At 45.1% G+C, this 18,678-nt stretch overlaps 1 protein-coding gene and 1 non-coding gene across 13 annotated transcripts in view; one reads left to right on the top strand and one right to left on the bottom strand.

Moving 5' to 3' along the window:
- PTPRT (protein tyrosine phosphatase receptor type T) overlaps positions 1-18,678 on the top strand; it is a 1,155,533-nt gene that overhangs the window by 829,241 nt on the left and 307,614 nt on the right. The gene's annotated exons all lie outside the window — the stretch shown is intronic.
- TRNAE-CUC (transfer RNA glutamic acid (anticodon CUC)) lies at positions 5,176-5,249 on the bottom strand. The gene has a single exon. It is a non-coding gene; the product is annotated as a tRNA-Glu (tRNA).

The following is an 18,678-nucleotide window of genomic DNA, read 5'->3' as shown; positions in this document are numbered from 1 at the left end:
TATTGTGTCTAGAACTAAACTCATAATGCTTGATGGATTCAGACAGCATGGAGAGCTTTTGTCCTAAACAAGATTTTGTGGCAAGCAGAGGATAAAATGAAATATGTTTGCATTTATTCCAATATTTTTCTGTAATAGTTGTAACAGTAGCTAACATTATGGAATGCTTACCACATACCAAACACTGCAGGACCAAAGGTGTAAGATGGGTTAGCTTCTCTTTAGCCCCTGAGCTTGACTATTGAAATATCTTGTCCTCTCAGATACACCAGGAGCTCCCTGGTGAGTCATTGCTTCAAGGTCATCAACCAGGGTGGTGCAAACAAAAGGTTAGTTTTTGTCTAATAGTTTAGGAACATCCTTCTACCCATCTGGCAAAAATAAACCTGCAAGAGCTCATGGTGTTTACAGTCACTTGAGCCACCAAAGCACCCAGACAGGGCACTTAGGAAACCAGAACGTGTGCAGCCTTGAAAAATCACTGCTGAATGCATCACTCATGGGTCACTTAGGTTGGAGATACCCTGTTCCATTTCTCCACTGGGGCTCCTTTGGTTTCCAGAATACATAGCTCATTTCAGATATCCTGTGCTCCATCCAAATTGCTAGTATTTTAAACCATACAACTTTAATTATACTTATAATCATTCACATGTATTGAGTGTATTTTAGACACTGTGGATTGCATTTCACTCTTCACATGCGTGATCTTGCCTAGTCCTCCCAGCTACCTACAGACAGATACATTTTTCCATCAAGGAAACTGAAGTTCAGGGACCTTAATTCACTTGACCCAATACACAGAGTTTATCCTTAGCAGAGAGTTGGGATTTGGACCTGGACATAACTCCAGTCCTCAGACTCCTAAACTTCATACACACTTCCTCCTAAGTCAGTTTATTCTCATACTAAAGGGATAGGTGGGGATCCCATGAGCAATATGCAGCTGGAAGCCTCTGCCAAGGAAAAATTTCAAGAATACCTGTAGGTGAGACCATTTACACATGGTGGGTATGAGGACAAGACAACTGGAACAGCAGTTACTTTCCTGTTGGATTTCATCTGGGTGTCGTACCCATACCCTCGGGTTCCTCTTCTACCCACCATGGTATCCCCCTTGTCCCTTCACTCTACCATTGTTTGCTTGATTGCCATTATATGTGACATCATTTATTCCACCTTATCCCCCATTTGCAACTTCTTCCTAAGCTCTAGAAACATCATTTGTTCTCTCACCTTTGCCCCTAGATGTTGTTGTTTGGTCGCTCAGTCATGTCCAACTCTTTGCTACCCCATGGACTGCAGCACACCAGGCTTCCCTGTCCTTCACCATCTCCCAGAGCTTACTCAAACTCATGTCCTTTGAGTCAGTGATACTATCCAACCATCTCATCCTCTGTCATCCGCTTCTTATCCTGGCTTCAATCTTTTCCAGCATCAGGGTCTTTTCCAATGAGTCAGCTCTTTGTATCAGGTGGCCAAAGTATTGGAGCTTCAGTATCAGTCCTTCCAATGAATATTCAGGGTTGATTTCCTTTAGGATTGACTGGTTGGATCTCCTTTCTGTCTGAGGGACTCTCAAGAGTCTTCTGCAACACCACAATTCCAAAGCGTCAATTCTTTGGCGCTCCTGACTCCCTCCTTTTCCTGGAGAGACCTGGCATCCCCCACCCCCATGACTCTCTCCACCTGGACCAGACAATCTGTCCTCCTGAAATCCACTTCTTATATCGCAGTCCCAGGGTTGCTTTACCTTTTCCAAAGGACCGTGAGAAATACTGCGAAGGGTTGTCCCAGGGACCAGAAGTAGCCCCCCAGTGGTGTACTCGTGCAGGAGGCAGTGTGCACCTCTGCAGTGTGGACCTCTGCAGGTGTACTCGTGCAGGAGGCAGTGTGCACCTCTGCAATCTGAAACATTTTGATGCTTTAGAACACGTCAGTCCAAAAAGACAGAAAACCGCTTCTTCTAGTCAGAAAATGTCCCTGAATCCCAGCCCCCAAGCAAAGGCCAACTCAGGCCCAGAGTCCATCAAAACTTCAATTTTATCGAAGTCTCCTCTATAAGATGCCATTTTTATATGCTATTAAAACAGCACAGTGCAGCTCGCCAGTAAAATCATTTGCAATAACAGCCCATTAAAAGCTTTCCTTTAATATGGAACTTTCTAATTAATGTAAATGGGGTGCAAAGCTTGGAAAAGCCAAGTTGATTCTAATGTTCAGGAAGTAGGTAAAACGGGAAAAGGGTCTTATTTTTCATTAGGAGTCTATTAGAGAATCTAATGAAATCTTTATGGCTTGGATGTATTACCAAAAAAGTTCCAATTGCTTTGTTTCCTGCCTCATTTCTCTGCCGCCTTCCTCTATAAATATTGCTATGCTACACATTAGACTTGGGAAAATAGAATTCTGCATGGATTCTGTGTCTGACTCTTCTCAGGTTCTCCGAGTATTGGAGGTGGAAGGGAGCACAATAATGATTAGCTCTAGTCTCCAGATTTCTAAGTTGGAAACTGAAACCCAAAGAGAGGTGAAGACTTCCACAGCTACTGACTTCCTCCTCCCTTCCTCTTTCCCTCCTGCCTTCTCTTCCACCACCTCTCCTTTCCTCTTGCTCTCTGAAGTATTTATTAGTCAGGTTAGGCTGGATTATGCTGTAATAATAAAAAACCCCATAGCTCGAAAGTGCAAACATGTAACATCTTTCAGCCTTACTGTACAGTAGAACATCTGCTCGTCACCTCTCTCCTGCACTGCCTGGCCCATGTGGGTCCACTGGGCAGCAGAGTTACTCAGAAACCCAAAATGATGGGGCAGAGGTGTTCAGGGACCATCATGTCAGCAGGAGAAGGGAAAGTGGGCTCTGGCTCTTAAAGCCTCTACCTGGATATAACAGGTGACTTCCTCTCACGTTTCATTGCCCAACATCAATTGTAACTTCAAAGGGTTATCCTACAATGAATCTGAAAGCTGCTCCCATGAGCCAGCTCACAGAATAACCTGGGATATCAAAATGAATGAGAAATAGACGAGCTCAGAGTTCAGTGGGAGAACCAGAAAGCAAACACATTCAAGACAGAGCATGGTGAGAGGTGTGGAGCCTGAGGACCAGGTAGGCTCACGCTCTGCTTTGCCAGCCTTCTCATGGGACTAGCTTGTTGAATAACAACCTTCCTTTTTCTTACTGGAGTCCAATATCCTGGAGGAAAAGTCATGCTCAAAGGCTGTTCCCCAGGTACCTGTCCTCAGTTTACGGACCCTCCTCCTTCCTTAGGAGAAGGAGAACCATCTGAGACCAACCAGCCCAGGCAGGCCTGAGACTCAGGGAAGCGAGGAGCCCATGGAGGGAAGGCCCAGGTTCCGAGGTATCACCAGGCTGCCCCCGACATCATCACAGTCTGCTGCTCGGTACCTTGTTGTAGAAGGTGCCTTGTTGCCTCTCAGTGCAGGGAGTCAGTCATCTTAGAGGGCAGAGCTCTGTCACCTGGGGGAGAGGCTGGAGTGATTTAGAGCAGGGGCCTGGAAAGGGTAGGGGTACCTGAGGCAGGAACCCAGCAGAGGGCAACCTTGAAGGTGAAGTCTCTCCCTTAATCAGACTGCAGTAAGCAATTCGACCCCAAACCTTTCTGCTGAAGTTGGACTTAAGTTCTTAGAGGACTGCTGACCACACAGACTGACCCTCCAGGCCTTGGGCAGGATTGGACAGTGGAACTCAGGTGAGCAAGCGATTAAACCTTAGGAAGCAAGGGAGTCCTTGGCTTTGGCAGGTGTCTGGTGGGTTTCATATACTAGATGTCCCTCTGCAACAGGCCTTTTAAGGCCCAGGCAGAATGCTCTGGCTAACTTCATAATCATGTTCCAATCGGCCTTACAGAACTGTGAAATTGATTATCCTGCTGATCTCATACAAGCTTTAGAGCAAGGCGGGGGCAGGGGGCACCTTGATTCTTTGTTGAGTCCATACACTGATTTGAGGAGACTTTAGCTTTTCCACCCATCCCCAAGAGGAAGAGAGTTCAAATTACCTTGAAATTACAATTTAAGACCATCAAGCCTTGGCCAGTTTCATTTTCCCAATCACCCAGCCGGGGCCAGGGCCAAGAAGAGAGATAGCTGGCATATTAACTCCTCTTTAGATACATAAAGAGTTGGTGGGTGAGCATGAGCTCAGGGTGCCCTACTTGGGCTTAGGCAGCTGCAGGAACTGTAGAGTGAGAGGATCTAGGAAGCATGGCTGTGGGCACCCAAATCTGGGTCTGGTGGTACGAGGTCTACCGACAAGATGTGCGATTGGGGTGTCAGAGTCAACTGAATTGAATACAGTTTTTCTTTGTTTTCATCTTCTGTCTAGAAATAGTTGGCATTTATTATATTGCTGCAGGGAAAGGAATAGAACTTGGTAACATGTGTTTTACCAGCCTGGGGGTTCAGGGAAGTCTTCCTGCGACACAGGAGCCTTATGTGGGTCTTGAACAATGACCAGGAATTAGCCAGTTGGAGAAAAGCGGGAAGTCCACTACAGATGGAGGGCCACAATATGCCAAAGCCCAGAGACACTTTACCAGAACAAGAAGAGTGAGGGGAAGAACGGTGGGCATGAGACTAGGGAAGTTTGACAACCTAAAGATCAGAGGCAAAAGCTTTGTAGGTTAAAAATGAAATGTGGGATTCCAAATGGAAAAGTGGAGGTGTGGATGGCCTAGCAGAAGCTCAAAGTGTGGAGTGGCCATCACAGAGGCTTGATATAGCAAGTTGACTTAATATCACATCTGTCAACTCATGTCTGGACTTCACAAGGAATTTCTTTTTGCTCTACATTTCCTACTTAATTATTAAGCAGTGACAGTCCTATTATAATGGTTGGTGGGTAGTGAGTGCTTTTTTACACATCAGGACTAGCCTAAGAGTTTTCCGTGAATTATGTAATCTTTTCACAGTCCTGTGAAGCGAGTATCATTAGTATCCCCATTGTACAGATGATGAAACCAAGTCTCAGTGAGTTAATCAATTTACAGAGGGTCCTAGAGCCAGTAAGTTGTGTGATTGATATTCAAGCCTAAAGCTTGAGCCTATAACTTAATCATTCATTATACTGTGATGCCTCCTGCTATATTTTTTCTTTAATGTTTATTAATTTGGTCGTTCCAGGTCTTAATTGTTGCATGTGGGGTCCAGTTCCCTGACCAGGGATTGAACCTGGGCCTCCTGCATTGAGAGCACAGAGTCTTAGCCACTGGACCATCAAGGGAAGTCCTGCCTCCTGTGGTCTTGAGAAAATAGAACCACCCAATCCTACCTTCATTTAACAGATATCCACTAAGTGATAATATACAACAGGCTCATTGCTAAGTGTTGGGAGGCCAATGTTGAGCAAGATGGCAAGTCGTGTCGTCACATGGAGTGTCAGCCTAGTGGGGAGACAGAAAATCGGTGAATAGTCAATCATCAAGAGAATATCAGATTGCAAAGAAAAAGTAAAATAGGGCATCTGGAGAGAAAATACCAGGGCTGGAAGGAATCTTCAATGCCATGTGAAGGAATGGAAGCCAAGAAGAGTGATCTCAGAGCCACACGGTAAATTGGCAGCAGGGTTGAGAAAAGAATCCCAGACCCCTAAGATATTCACTAGCTACGTTTCTCATTCCCACTCTGTACCTCCTGCTGTTCTAGGTAACAGGCCAGACAGCCACGGCCCCTCCCCTTTGGGTCACTTCTTTCCCCCATGCTCTGCTTACCTGAAACTTTGCAGCACACAGTTTTATTTCATCAGTTGTCAACTCTACTGGAAAATGTCCTCCATTTGATTTCTCCTACACTCAGCTCATGGCAGGAAAATCTGAATAGGGGTATTCCGTTCTTTGTATGGCCCAGATTCCCCTGCCACGAGTAAAGCATTTGGAGAACTAAGTGCCAGGGGCTTATCCCTTCCTCCAGCTTCCCAAAAGGGAGAAATCTTTAATGATTATATACACTTTTTTTTTTTTTTTACCTGCCACACCATTCTTTTGAGGGAATTAACAAATATAGTGTTGATTATCTTTCTTGAATAGGAGAACAAAAAAAAAGGGGGGGGGTAAGGTGCAGAAGACCAGAAGTATTAGACTTTGGCTAATACTTCAAAACTTTCCCCTCATGTGTATGATGACCTTTCCTTCCCATCTCTTCTGTTCAGACAAGGAACAAGGCACTGAACCCCGGCTGTGGCTATAGCCTCCCGGATTCCCGTATGAGGTTCCCCACCTCTTAAGACTCCATCAGGCAAACTGCCAAGGCCAAGAATAAGAGATTCCTGTAGATCAAATCCTACTGGTGTGGTGCAGCAGGGAAAGCAGACTTCTTTGGCTATGGAATAATTCATGTCCTGTTTCTAAGAGCTTGGTCCCTTTTCCTTCATCTTGACCTCTCCTTTGTATATACAAATTTAAACCCCACAACCACCTTAGAACAAAAAAAACGAGGCACAGAAACATTAAGCAACTTTCCTAAAGTCACATAGCTAATGAGTAGAAGAGTCGCTGTTAATGTTTAAATCCAGGCGGTTTGACTCCAGAGTCTCGATTCATAAGTAAGTGGTGAGATATACCGTATCTGCCACTCCTGTGCTGCCTTCACTTCTGCTGCTGACACTATCCTGCGGGTAGGAGGGCCCCAGTCCTACTTCCGTACTATTAGTAATGATGATGCTAGCTTACTTCTGCGTCTGTACAGGTGCTCCTGTAGGATTTGTGACACTGTCACTGCCGGGCCTGCCAGTATTCTTATTGAAAATAATCGCATTTACTGCTACCAGTTCCTGCTCTTTCTTGCTCCTCCACTTCTCCCCACCTTGCCCCCAAAGCCTCCAGTATTTATTGCCCTGGTTCTAGATCTCCTCCAGGCCTTCCAGAGTCACTGTATACAGATGGGGATCTGTGTCTCGTGTAGTCATAAGGCAGGTAAAGTACAGCCCAGGATGTTAGCCTGGGTCATTTATTTCAAATCTGGTGGCCTTTCAAGTGGATACCAAGGACTTGCAGCTGAGACCTGCATTTAGAGAACCTTGCATTTAGAGAACCTGTCTGTGTAGGAACGGCCTGTGGAACACCTGGGAATGTGCTGGAAATGCAGACTCTCAGGCCCCACTCCAGGCCTGCTGGAGCGGAGGCTGGACTGGCTGCTTGTTAAAGCTTATAAAGCACTGCAAGTGCCCACAAATCCATGGTGACACTTAATCCTTACAACCCACAGGAAATAGAGCAAGTGGTGCTGTTCACTCTTGGGTTGTGCAAGTAGTTGAGAGCCGTGTGTGTGAACTCAGACACGTGAGTGTGAACAGCAAGCTAGGATGACAACCTCCTTTCTGTGGGGGCCAAAAGAAAGAGGTGAGAGGCAGGGGTCTGCAGGGAGGCACGTGGAGCCGCTGGACAGGTATCAGAGGTGAATCTGAATTTGTGGCCTTTGTACTTGAACTTATGGAAGAATATTTGTTGGTATTTTAGATAAGCTGGTGGAGGTGATGTGTGTGTGTGTGTGTGTGTGTGTGTGTGCACGCACACACGTGTGTGCAGTGAGTAGTATAATGGGGGACAATAAACCAGCACTTGCCCAGGGGAACCATGGCTTGAGCATCTCTTCCCCTGGGAACACTGGGCTTGAATTCCAGTCCCTAGGATTTCTGGCCATAGCTCATCCAGGGCCACGGTGTGCCAGGAGCCCTGAGCTCACGGAGAGGTCTTCTTGGCCTTCTCCTCCGTGTGTGGCTCCGCCCTGTGCCCGACGGCTGTCACTCTTCACTGTTAAGCACTGGTGAGGACTGTTTACCATCATTGCACTTGGAAGCTCTGTTTTCATGGCCTGGTGCACAGTGAAATGTGTGCTTTGTTGAGAAGGAAACACAGTGCTAAGAATGGCATTCATTCACAGTATCAGAGGAGGGCGGTAATTGCAAACCCAACTCAGAGACAAGCAGCTGACAGCCTCGCTTCTTCCTTGCTCGGTATCTTCTCTTTACAGGGATTCAAACTATCACTGCTGTGTTCTTTCTCTTAGAAAGGAAAATACGATAATGTCACTGTCTGGTTTAATTCCCAAGCTGGTTGCCCACTGCTTCTGCCCTAAAGCCTGAACCCCTTATCTTGCCTTCTAAGGCCCTTTACTGTTTAACCCCAACTCACCACGCTACCTCATTGGCCCTGCCACATCCTCCACTGCACAGAATTTCTCAGCATCCTTCAGACTCCACAGCTTTTGTGACCCGGGATCTTTCCTCAGGCTGTTCTTTCTGTTTGGAAGTCATTGCCCCAGTCTGCTCTGAAGCTTCGACTCCTGTTTTGTGTCATAAGCAATGCCAACATCTAACACCAAGGGCTTCCCAAGTGGCTCAGTGGTAAAGATTCTGCCTGCCACTGCATGAGACACAGGAGACATGGGTTTGATCCCTGGGTTGTAAAGATCCCCTGGAGGAGGGCATGGCAACCCACTCTAGTATTCTTGCCTGAAGAATCCCATGGACAGAGGAGCCTGGCGGGCTACAGGCCATGGGATCTCAAAGAGGTGGACATGACTGAGTGACTGAGCATGCATGTATGTCCAGCACCAAAGTTGGGTTCCTTACCCTGGCACCTCCTGAGACTTGCCTTTAAGAAGGAGCTAGTGAAAGAGTGGGGTTCTCTGACTGGGGAGAGGGATAGGGTTCCTTGTGAATTTCCCCTAAAAGGGCCACCAGGTTTGTGCCCAGGAGCACCCAGGCATGTCTGTTCCAGAAAGGCAGCTGGACTGTCTGGTGGACGCTGCAGAACAAAAAACAAATCTACATAATGGAGCCATTGATCACTGTCACAACATGCAGCCAGCTGTGGCCTGGAGAGAATACATTTTCCAGAGAAGTTCTCCCTGGGTAAAGAATATTCGTTGACATGAGGCTCTTAAGGGTTAGTCAGTGTGCAGAAGATTCTTTCCTGATGACATTTCGGAGATAGTTTTGCATGGAATCAACTTTAAAATGTCTCTCTGTCTGCTCTTGGAACCTGGGATTGCTGTTTCTTCCCTGGAGGGTGGTAGCGTTTGCTCTCCCATCCGGCAACCTCCTGTCTTTTCAGCCCCATTCCTCACAGTTTTCTAGTCGAACGGGCGATGCAGTTCTCCCCATCCATTGTGATAGTTTGCTGTTGGCAAATGCCAATATCTAGATTCTGAACGACTTTAATTTGTATAGCTCTCACACTTTCTCCTTCAGAATATTTTGCCATCTTTACACTCTCCCTTGCTGCTTTATTTGTTACTGCTGCTGTTCGCTTGTTTATTTAATTCTGGGTGCTTGCATTTTGAGAGCAATGTTGGATAGAGATCTGAGTAGCCACCGTCCTGCCTGCCATGGATCTGACTTTCATGGGACCGGCCTGACTCCTTCACCACCAAATGTGAAGTTGGCTATTCATCCCTCTAAACCCTCATCCTGATTTCCTGTTTTAGCATCTATCACTTACTTTAAAAACAATGTTTCTACTCCTCTGTTTCCTTGGTTACTGTCTCCTTCACTAGAAAGTAACCTCCATGTGAGCAGGCACTTTGTCTCGCTCCTGCTGTAGCTGCTGGCACATAGTGGGTACGCAGTAAAGGATTGTGCGTATAATACATGATTTTCCCCTTTGCATTAGGAAAGCCTTCTTTCTTTCCTATATTATAAATGTATTGCTATTTCTATGTAAATTGATATTGAATTTTACCAAATACACGACATCTTTGAGGATGAACTTAAACCTATGGAAAAGATTAGTGACTTGAGGAGAATCTTGATAGTATTAATTATTGAATTTCTGGAATAGGTTCTTCTTGGTTGTAGTATATTATTCAAATATATATATATATAGACATATATATATATATATATGTACATACACACATATACAGAGAAGGCAATGGCACCCCAATCCAGTACTCTTGCCTGGAGAATCCCATGGACGGAGGAGCCTGGTAGGCTGCAGTCCATGGGGTCGCAAAGAGTCGGACACGACTGAGCGACTTCACTTTTACTTTTCACTTTCATGCATTGGAGAAGGAAATGGCAACCCACTCCAGTGTTCTTGCCTGGAGAATCCCAGGGACGGGGGAGCCTGGTGGGCTGCAGAGTCGGACACGACTGAAGTGACTTAGCAGCAGCAGCAGCAGCACACACATATACACAAATACACCTACATATATTACATGCTGGTCTATAGATTTGGTTTGGTTATTGATTTGGTTTGTTATAGTCCTGCTTTCTGTCAGCCTCTGGTTTTACTAACTTCTTGAAGGAAGGCACCAGCTGTGAGATCAACCCACCAGCAATGTACAAAGCTGCCAATTAACTCTCCCTCTACCAAAATCTATTATCATTTTAAATTCTCCTTACAACTTAGAAACCTAGATATGTATATTTGCTTGTACTTGATTTCTAGTGAAATTGACTCTCATCTCCCCATTGATACATACCTTTGTGAATTTCCAATTCATGTCATTTATTATTTGTTTCCTGTTCACATATTCATCCTTTTATTGATCTGTAGGAACTTTTTCTATATTAAGGATATTGATTTTCTCTCCCATATCTATTTATATAGTTCCCATTTTGTTATTTCTTTTCCAATAGTATTGATTAAAATTTCTTAATAGTAGATTTTAACATTTTTTAAAACCTGATTTTAAACTCTCTCTCTCTATTATTTTAAGGTACATTTTCTAACACTTATGTGCATATTTAAAAAGTCCAGACCAGAGATCAAATAACTAGCCACCTTTATTTACTTCTAATTAGCTTATGATTTCATTTACTTTACATGTGACTAGTTAATTGAGGGTGATTTCTCCTTGTCCACAGATCATACCCAGCTTTCTCCTTGAATCTCAAAGCACAGCAAACCCGGCCTCTGGAAGGTTTATGGGAAAATAAGTTGGTGCTGGGAGTGAGACAGAAGGGGCAGGCTTTCTCTTAGTACAGGGCACTCTGTACTGAGGGCAACTGCTGGGTTTCCCTAGGGCAGGACAGAGGTCACATACGGCATACTCCGTGAGATCATCACATTCTCATTCAAATGTGATGAAGTGGGGTGAGGCAAGTGAGGTCCCCAGAGCACAGAATTTAAGGAGGTGCTTACTCTTGTGTGCAGACTCGCAATAGCTTTCAGTTCTGCTCCCTGGGTTGTTACTTGTCTCCTTATATCCCACCCCCAACCCCACTGCCAAGCTCTGTGCAAGAGCAGCTCCCCAAACTGGAGCCCTAGTCCCTCCCCACCACCCCTAAGCTCCCCTCTGTCCTCAGCTCAGAATCCTCCTGGGTCCTGAATGACTCATGTTGTGAGGTGGCCCTGCCGTCTTCCTCGGCCTGCAGTTCCATATGTCACAGGTTTCAGGAAAGGTGTAGAGCGGTGCCATGAGCACTGAACTTGGAGTCAAATGGTGCTCATGTGATCTCTCACCCCCTAGTGGTGACACGCCCATGGTTTTCACCTCCTGACATTCTGTCCCATGGTGTCACACCCATTCTGCTGGCCACCCGGAGCCATGGTCAGGGTCGAGTTTGATCTGTACTTTGCAAATGACAAAGCCCTGTACATATGTCCATAATTTCGGTTATAGCTACGGCAAATTAATATTGGCATCAACAGGCTCATTCACATCAGAGGCTGCTGCCTCTGGCCAGTGTTTGAAGCATTGACACAGCAGAGAGGTCATTTGAGGATGTGACAATCAAAAAGGAGTGAATTCTGTTCCCTCTGAGAGTTCCTGTCAATGGCAGAATCCTGCAAGTCTGTGAGTGAAAATCTAAATATTTAGAAAGCCTAAGCCCCTGCCTGGAAATAAGGACTAAAAATGAATATTTATGAGCTAATAGTTGTGTAATTCTGTCCTCAAATGTTTCCTTCCGTGACACACACAAGCCTGCCATCACCTGTTCTATGGGCAGGAGCCAGAGCCCTACCGGGCAGCGTATCAGTAGCTCTGCGACCTAGACGAAGTCACTCACCTTCTCTGAGTCTGTCTCCTCAGCAGTGAGTTAAACAAGTAAAACTTATCTCATAGTGTTCCTCTGCAAATTAAATACTACAGTGTATACCTGGGAGCCTAGCAAAGCATCAGATATCCAGTAGGTGCTCAAAACAATGTTTTCTGCCTTGGCTGGGATCACTGACATTTTCTCTTACCAGAACTTGTCTGAGGATTCAGTGTTTTGTTTTTTCAGTTTTCTTTTTGTTTGTGTGGTAAAATACACATATCAAAATGTACCGTACTGTCTTAACCATTTTTACACATACAGTTTGTTGGTTGAATGCATTTCCAATGTTGTGCAACCATCACCACCATCCATCTCTGGAACGCTTCTCATCTTGGGAAACTGAATCCGTGTACCTGTTAAATGATAACTCTCCATGCCCCATCACCCCCTGGCACTGCCTTTCTTCTTCCTGTGTCTGAATTTGACTGCTCTAGGGACCTCACGTAAGTGATTTCATACAGTATTTGTCTTTTGTGACTGGCCAAGAAAGTTAGCATAATGTCCTCAAAATTCATCCACGTTATACCATGTGTCAGAAATTCATTCCTTTTTACGGCTGAATTATGATCCATTCTGTGTATAGACCACATTTTGCTTATCCAGTCATTCATCAATGGACACGAATTGCTTTCACATAGATTTCAGTTTTGGTTTTTTTTAATGTTCTATTTTGGTGTACTCTAAATTAAATGAAGGGCCTTTTATCAAAATTGAGCACAGCCTCTCTTCTTTTTACCAGAATTCCTGACTTCCTATTTCTCTGCAGTCCAGAATTCCTGTTTCCTGCCCAACTCCCTTGCTGATCTGTCTTTGTTTACCCTTCTTCAGTTGGGAATACAGCCAAGATCCGAGGGGGGCTTCTCATCTTTGAAGGTTGGGCTCACTATTCCTTCATTACATTTTGGATTCATAGGGAAGTAAAGGAACTTTGGAGCCTCCTGGTCCCAGGTCTCAACTATCTGTATCTCTTCCTCCAAAAGTCTGAAGACAGACTGCATCATGATACCAGGAGTAGGGCAGGCTTGCCAACAATGCTCATGCCCTGGCCACATTCTAGAGACTTAGTTGGAACCTCAGCCTTGACCACTTCATCTGATCCTTCCAGGGTGATCATGGTCTTGCCTTCTGGTTCACCAGGCAGGGTTTGGAAGACTCAAACCCAGCAACTTATCTGCACACAACTGGCAACACCTTCCTCGATGAAAGGACTGACTCTGGAACTTACGAATCAATGTGATTAAGGCTCCTGACTCTCCTTCTCTTGAACCAGCGGCTGGGCTAGAATTTCAAGAACTGGGCTTGGCAGTTTGGGGCTGGTAGACAGCTGGGCACAGAAAACTGAGGCTTATTCATTCATTCACTGGCTGTTTATCGAGGGTCTATTCTTTGCCCATGTGCTGTTTCCACTGTCGCAGGTGCAGCACATGTGATCCCTGTTTGCTTATTACCTGCAGTCTGGTTGGAGTGGCGGGCATTAATCAGGCTAATAAATTTGAAGTTGCATATGTAAGATGGGCTTCGAGGATTTGCTTCCAGCTTTAGGGGAGGATTTGAAGTAGAGTGTCAGTCGCTTTTTCGTAGTGTACTCCTTGCACGTGGTAGCTTGGCTATAGATGTTTAGGTTGTACAGTAAGTCCTCTACATACGACCTTCAAGTTGGAAACTTTCAAAGATGCAAATGTACGTGCCAGCCCCTGTATGCCAGATGTTGTACTGTACTACTCCACCTTTCAAGGTACTGTACTGTAAGATTCAAAGTGTTTTCTTTACTTTCTGTGTTTTCCTATTTTTTCAGTTCAGTTCAGTCACTCAGTCGTGTCCGATGCTTTTCGATCCCATGAATCTCAGCATGCCAGGCCTCCCTGTCCATCACCAACTCCCTGAGTTTACTCAAACTCATATCCATCGAGTCGGTGATACCATCCAGCCATCTCATCCTCTGTCGTCCCCTTCTCCTCCTGTCCCCAATCCCTCCAAGCATCAGAGTCGTTTCCAACAAGTCAACTCTTCGCATGAGGTAGTCAAAGTACTGGAGTTTCAGCTTTAGCATCATTCCTTCTGAAGAACACCCAGGACTGATCTCCTTCAGAATGGACTGGTTGGATCTCCTTGCAGTCCAAGGGACTCTCAAGAGCCTTCTCCAACACCACAGCTCAAAAGCATCAATTCTTCGGTGCTCAGCTTTCTTCACAGTCCAACTCTCACATCCATACATGACCACTGGAAAAACTATAGCCTTGACTAGATGGACCTTTCTTGGCAAAGTAATGTCTCTGCTTTTGAATATGCTATCTAGGTTGGTCATAACTTTCCTTCCAAGGACTAAGCATCTTTTAATTTCCTGGCTACAGTCACCATCTGCAGTGATTTAGGAACCTAAAAAAACAAAGTCTGACACTGTTTCCACTGTTTCCCCATCTATTCCTCATGAAGTGATGGGACCAGATGCCATGATCTTAGTTTTCTGAATATTGAGCTTTAAGCCAACTTTTTCACTCTCCTCTTTCACTTTCATCAAGAGGCTTTTTAGTTCCTCTTCACTTTCTGCCATAAGGCTGGTGTCATCTGCATACCTGAGGTTTTTGATATTTCTCCCGGCAATCTTGATTCCAGCTTGTGCTTCTTCCAGTCCAGCGTTTCTCATGATGTACTCTGCAAATATGTTAAATATGCAGGGTGACAATATACAGCCTTGACGTACTCCTTTTCCTATTTGAAACCTGTCTGTTCCATGTCTAGTTCTAACTGTTGCTTCCTGACCTGCATATAGGTTTCTCAAGAGGCAGGTCAGATGGTCTCGTATTCCCATCTCTTTCAGAATTTTTTTGTGACAAGTATTGTAAACCTATTACAGTACCATGTAGCCGATTGTGTTAGTTGGGTACCTAGAGTAACTTTGTTGGGCTTCTGAACAAATGGGCTTATGAACACACTCTCCAAACAGAACTCGTTCATTTGTAGTAGGGGACTTACTATAGTGGAAAGGTGGTAGAAGAAGCCGTGTGAAGCATAAGACTGAGTCATCAGTGCATAGACCCTGAGTCACCAAGAGAATGTTGCCTAGTGGGGTATCCTTTTAATGTCCTTATCCCTTCACTGTCCAGTGGCACAGTGCTGTGCAGAGGGAACAGCGTGGCCACAAGCCCTCAGCTGGTAAATTCAGGGCATTGCCTGTAGGGAGAAGGCTAGTGTGGTCCAAGTGTAAGGTCACGGGGCGCATGTGATTGTTGAAATTCGAGGGAGTGACAGTAGCGACAGACCATGCCAGATGCGTGGGCCGTGGTGTAGACAGTTGTTTTATCCTAAGAGCAATGCAACACCACTGATGGACTTTAACAGTTTTCACAGTAATTTTAGGGGATGCCTTTAATGAGCGCCTACTCTGTCCCAGACCCTGTTCAGAGGGCTTTACAGTACCATTTTGGTGATTTCCTCAAGCAGGTCTATGAGGTAGGTACTTCATTATCCCCATTTAACAGATGAGGAAATTGAGGTATCAAGAAGCTAAGCAACTTGTCTAGAGCTTCACAGCTAGTAAGTGGCAGAGCCCGCCTTCTTAACCACCACTGGAAGCTGCCTCCTGCTATGAGAAGGGGTGAGTAGGTGCCAGTGTGGTTTTGGGGAATAGCAGGAGAAACCCCACCCCATGAGGGAATGCCCAGTCCTCTGCCATGGACCTGGTCAGGCAGGGAAATCTGGCGTGCCTGTGTGTACATGTGGCTCAAGGGGAAGACCTGGCGCCTGGCAGAGGTGTCAGCCCTGCCCCTGGCCCTTCTCTGGAGCTGGCGCCTGAAAACTCTGACAAGTCAGAGATGCCCTTATTGGCTGCTTCTTGGGCAGTTTCCCCCGGGCGATTACACAGCAGCTAAGTGAAGGCACCAACATTCAGTTTTGCTTTCTGGACCAGCTGTGCTGACTTGGGGAACACAGGTTGCCCCCTCGCATTAGTATGGTTTTGGAGTCTGCACTTTGGGTGAATCCATGGCTCATAGCAGGTGGGGGGTGGGACTTGGGATGGGGAAGAATGGGCCACAGACTCTGATTGAGGAGAGGTCACGGAAGCAGCTGCTGAGATACGGGAGCCAATATCTTTGGGCCGTTCGCTGAGGAAAAGCAGGGTAAGGATGGAAGATCTAAATGAACTGATTATTTAGATGAGATCTTGTCATCAGGGAGATATACTTTTAAGGAACCAAAGTCATCAGAATAGTTCAGATGGGCTTTACAGACTATCCTGGGCAGTGGATGAGAAATGGTTTGGTGTCCTGGACGTGAAATTGGAGAGTCAGACACCCAGCTTTCTCTCGTTCCTCCTCTTCTCCTTCATCTTTGCTTCCTGCTTCCTTTGCTCTGTCTGTCCCCATCCTTCTTTCTGCACACTGACTTCTTCTCTCTTACTTGGCTGTTGGTTTCCCTGCCACCTACTCTGTAGAGTGTATTTCCACAGCCTGCAGCAGGACTCACTCTGGCCCCCACCACCTCCGTGCCTTTGAGCTCCACCCCGCCCTTTTGGCTCAGCACAGTCTCTGTCCTCCGAGCAATTGAAGGCAGGTCGGCAGATGTGTCCGTGACACATGGACTCCATTTACTCAGAAATGGCAACAGTGGTTCAGGGAATGGGGAATTAGCTCTTAATACACAGGTGAAGGATGGAGAGGGCGTTTTGTTGTTGTTCAGTCACTATGTCATGTCCTACTCTTCGTAACCCCAGCACTACCTCACATCAGGCTCCTTTGTCCCCTACTATCTCCCAGAGTTTGCTCAGATTCATGTTGATTGAGTCATGAGCCATTTGCTCAGATTCATGTCTGTTGAGTCATGAGCCATCCAACCGTGTCATCCTCTGTCGCTGCCTTTTCCTCTTGCCCTCAGTCTTTCCCAACATCAGGGTCTTTTCCAGTGAGTTAGCTCTTCACATCAGGTAGCCAAAGTATTGGAGCTTCAAGTTCAGCATCAGTCCTTCCAATGAATACTCAGGGTTGATTTCCTTTAGGATTGACTGGTTAGATCTCCTTGGAGTCCAAAGGACTCTCAAGAATCTTCTCTAGCACCACAGTTTGAAAACATCAATTCTTTGGCACTCAGCATTCTTTATGGTCCAACTTTCACATCTGTACGTGACTACTGGAAAAACCATAGCTTTGACTATACAGACCTTTGTCGGCAAAATGATGTCTTTGATTTTTTTTTTTTTTTTTGCCATTCTCCCAAATCTCCCCACCCTCTCCCTCTCCCACAGAGTCCATAAGACTGATCTATACATCAGTGTCTTTTTTGCTGTCTCGTACACAGGGTTATTGTTACCATCTTTCTAAATTCCATATATATGCATTAGTATACTGTATTGGTGTTTTTCTTTCTGGCTTACTTCACTCTGCATAATAGGTTCCAGTTTCAACCATCTCATTAGAACTGATTCAAATGTATTCTTTTTAATGGCTGAGTAATACTCCATTGTGTATATGTACCACAGCTTTCTTATCCATTCATCTGCTGATGGACATCTAGGTTGCTTCCATGTCCTGGCTATTATAAACAGTGCTGCGATGAACATTGGGGTACACGTGTCTCTTTCCCTTCTGGTTTCCTCAGTGTGTATGCCCAGCAGTGGGATTGCTGGATCATAAGGCAGTTCTATTTCCAGTTTTTTAAGGAATCTCCACACTGTTCTCCATAGTGGCTGTACTAGTTTGCATTCCCACCAACAGTGTAAGAGGGTTCCCTTTTCTCCACACCCTCTCCAGCATTTATTGCTTGTAGACTTTTGGATCGCAGCCATTCTGACTGGCGTGAAATGGTACCTCAGAGTGGTTTTGATTTGCATTTCTCTGATAATGAGTGATGTTGAGCATCTTTTCATGTGTTTGTTAGCCATCTGTATGTCTTCTTTGGAAAAACGTCTAGTTCTTTGGCCCATTTTTTGATTGGGTCATTTATTTTTCTGGAGTTGAGCTATAGCAGTTGCTTGTATATTTTTGAGATTAGTTGTTTGTCAGTTGCTTCATTTGCTATTATTTTCTCCCATTCTGAAGGCTGCCTTTTCACCTTGCTAATAGTTTGCTTTGTTGTGCAGAAGCTTTTGTTTATTTAGGTCCCATTTGTTTATTTTTGCTTTTATTTCCAGTACTCTGGGAGGTGGGTCATAGAGGATCCTGCTGTGATGTATGTTGGAGAGTGTTTTGCCTATGTTCTCTTCTAGGAGTTTTATAGTTTCTGGTCTTACGTTGAGATCTTTAATCCATTTTGAGTTTATTTTTGTGTATGGTGTTAGAAAGTGTTCTAGTTTCATTCTTTTACAAGTGTTTGACCAGTTTTCCCAGCACCACTTGTTAAAGAGATTGTCTTTAATGCATTGTATATTCTTGCCTCCTTTGTCAAAGATAAGGTGTCCATATGTACGTGGATTTATCTCTGGGCTTTCTATTTTGTTCCATTGATCAATATTTCTGTCTTTGTGCCAGTACCATACTGTCTTGATGACTGTGGCTTTGTAGTAGAGCCTGAAGTCAGGTAGGTTGATTCCTCCAGTTCCATTCTTCTTTCTCAAGATAGCTTTGGCTATTCAAGGTTTTTTGTATTTCCATACAAATTGTGAAATTATTTGTTCTAGCTCTGTGAAGAATACCGTTGGTAGCTTGATAGGGATTGCATTGAATCTATAAATTGCT

Source organism: Bos taurus, chromosome 13 (assembly GCF_002263795.3).
Source record: "Bos taurus isolate L1 Dominette 01449 registration number 42190680 breed Hereford chromosome 13, ARS-UCD2.0, whole genome shotgun sequence".
NCBI classification, from domain to species: Eukaryota; Metazoa; Chordata; class Mammalia; order Artiodactyla; family Bovidae; genus Bos; species Bos taurus.
This window is presented reverse-complemented; position numbering and strand designations above follow the sequence as displayed.